Source organism: Corythoichthys intestinalis, chromosome 16, assembly GCF_030265065.1.
Source record: "Corythoichthys intestinalis isolate RoL2023-P3 chromosome 16, ASM3026506v1, whole genome shotgun sequence".
NCBI classification, from domain to species: domain Eukaryota; kingdom Metazoa; phylum Chordata; class Actinopteri; order Syngnathiformes; family Syngnathidae; genus Corythoichthys; species Corythoichthys intestinalis.
This window is the reverse complement of record NC_080410.1, coordinates 23,257,398-23,260,111: the sequence shown is the minus strand read 5'-3', so window position 1 is coordinate 23,260,111 and position 2,714 is coordinate 23,257,398. Positions and strand designations below refer to the sequence as shown.

The following is a 2,714-nucleotide window of genomic DNA, read 5'->3' as shown; positions in this document are numbered from 1 at the left end:
ATCACTCTAAGGGAGATCTGCATGGAGGAATGGGCCAAAATACCAGCAACAGTGTGTGAAAAGCTTGTGAACGAGTTGCAGAAAACGTTTGGCCTCCGTTATTGCCAACAAAGGGTACATAACAAAGTATTGAGATGAACTTTTGGTATTGACCAAATACTTATTTTCCACCATGATTTGCAAATAAATTCTTTAAAAAATCAAACAATGTGATTTTCTGTTTTTTTTCCCCACATTCTGTCTCTCATGGTTGAGGTTTACCCATGTTGACAATTACAGGCCTCTCTAATATTTTCAAGTGGGAGAACTTGCACAATTAGTGGTTGACTAAATACTTATTTACCCCACTGTATCTATTCTATGTGTTGGATTTTATCAAGTTAATTTCCTACAAAAATGTGACTTAATACTCCTGTGCGACTTATATGTTTATTTTTCCTCTTCATTGCGCATTTTTGGGCTGGTGCGCCTTATACTCAGGTATGACTTATAGTCCGAAAAATACGGGATTTGTTTTTAATGTTACTGAACATCATTACTTCAAATGCCCTATTGAACACAAACAGCATGGAATTTCTAAATAAAGGTCGTCATTTCTAGTGTTTGAGGTTTAATTTTAATATCATTTTCCAACACTGAGATTGTTTTTTTGTTTTTTTTAATTCCTGCTATCAACTGTTAAGTTTTTCATGGTCTACCCTGCCTCTCTCCCAAAGAAAATTTGAATTGGGTACTGTGCATTACAACTCCAAGGAGGGTAAGCTGATGGCTGGATTTGATTTATATGAATCTATTTCGCAATTTTAGAGTGTTAAGTTAATATGAAGTAAAAAAGCATATTATTTTTTATTTAAATATTTTTGTAGTTTTCATAATGATAAATTCTGAAGTAAAAAAAAAAAAAAAAAAGAACCAAATTTAAGCATTGGTATTTGCACATAACAAAATGTTAAAAAAAAAAAAAAAAAAAAAAAAAATTAAATCAATTTAAATGTTTCTGGTGCTAAACAGAAATTGCAATTTCATTAAGATGTATTATTTTCCTCCACAGTATAAAGCCAATTTAAAATCCTTTATATTTACCCTAAATTGACAGTGCGCCTTATAATCCTGTGCTATGTATGTGGGAATTCAGGTTGTGCTTTATTTCCTCAAACATAGTGTGTACTGCTCCAGTAAATTGTTTGAGACACACATTCGTCATTTTCATAAATATAACAATGAATAAAATAATACACTAATCACAATATTTAATAATGAATAAATGATTAATGACTAATGTGCCTTATAATCAGGTGCGCTTTATGTATGAAAAACGTGTTCATTGATGGAACGCCTTTAATCCGGTGTGCCTTATAGTTAAAAAAAAAAAAAAAAAAAGTAAATGTAAGTAAATATAAGACATGTTAATGCAGAATTTTACATTTTGTAAATATATACTGTATTTAATTTTTATTCCTTACATCACTTGCTGTATATGAGCTTTTAAAATGCTTTTTGTCTTGTTGACATAGATATCACAAACTCTTAATACAATATAATGTCCTTTAGAGCAGTGGCTTCAAACTTTTTCTTTTTAGGGACCCATACTTTTCCCATTGTAAGCTTGGGCGAAACCCCATGTACATTTTCTCTATATTTCATTGCCTGCTTGAATAACCAGGGTTAGGGTTACAATACCTTAATTTATTCATCTTTGTTGTGTACACAAAGGCCAGGCAACCTAGCTTCTAATGAGAGCTCCGACACTGACCGGCGGAACAAATTATTTTGACATGAGCAGATTTGACTAAATGTACTAGAAATAGTAGGAGGTGACTTCCATGTCTACAAAACTTCGCTCCGTCCATTACTACTTTAAACATTAGCGTCTTTTCTCGCATTGTTCGTTTTTTTTTTTTTTTTTTTACAACCCTTTTAGTTTGTAATAAAATCTTGATCGCAATGGGTTTTATTGGAACAACAGAATATTCTCCGAAGCATTTCTATTCCTATCAGGCTTTTAATCTGAATAAATGGGTCCATGTAGTTGAATTAAAACCCTTAACATCAAGAGGGCTTTGCAAGCGCATTTGGGGGTCAGGAATCTCTGCTTTGACCATTTAGAGATTCTGTGTATTGCTTATCTGTGCTGTATATTGAACACAATCTGTGAATAACACAATTTATATATTGCATTGTTCATGTTCTACAATCAACAAGTGCACCATGAAATTTAAAAGGAAATTAGGTTAGGTAGACTACATTTCCAGGTTTAAAAAAAAAAAATATATATATATATATATATATATAATGTATTGCTTGGATCATAAATGGCTTACAGAGAAAAAAAGAGAAAAAGGTGTAACTTATCCTAATGATAAGGGGAAACAGTAAGCATAAACTACAACAGGCTTACAGTTGACAAAATGGCGCCCCCTTGGGGGGAAAACTGTACTCTCTAGATGCCCTGGGCTACTGTAGCCAGCCAAAGCATCTGTAAAGCTTACCTGACAAAAGCACATTTACGCAAGAACAAAAGGATGCCAAGGAAATCAGAGTGTATAAAAAACAAAACACAATATTTCACACAGTAAATTTTATTTGACCAATCTGCTATTAGAAACAATGACATGAGCAAAGTATCTGAAAACCGTTATTTCATAATAACAAACAAAAAAAAAAAAACCCTTGGACTTATTACTGACCTTGTATTAAAAAATCAATTGAGTTAG

At 32.2% G+C, this 2,714-nt stretch overlaps 1 protein-coding gene across 1 annotated transcript in view; it reads right to left on the bottom strand.

Annotated features, from left to right (window-relative positions):
* Positions 1-2,563: 2,563 nt before the first annotated feature.
* Positions 2,564-2,714, bottom strand: part of LOC130904327 (migration and invasion enhancer 1-like) — a 7,513-nt gene continuing 7,362 nt past the window's right edge. Inside the window, exon 4 of the mRNA XM_057817027.1 lies at positions 2,564-2,714. This exon is cut by the window's right edge and continues 365 nt beyond it. The gene's annotated coding sequence lies outside the window, so the exon portion shown is untranslated.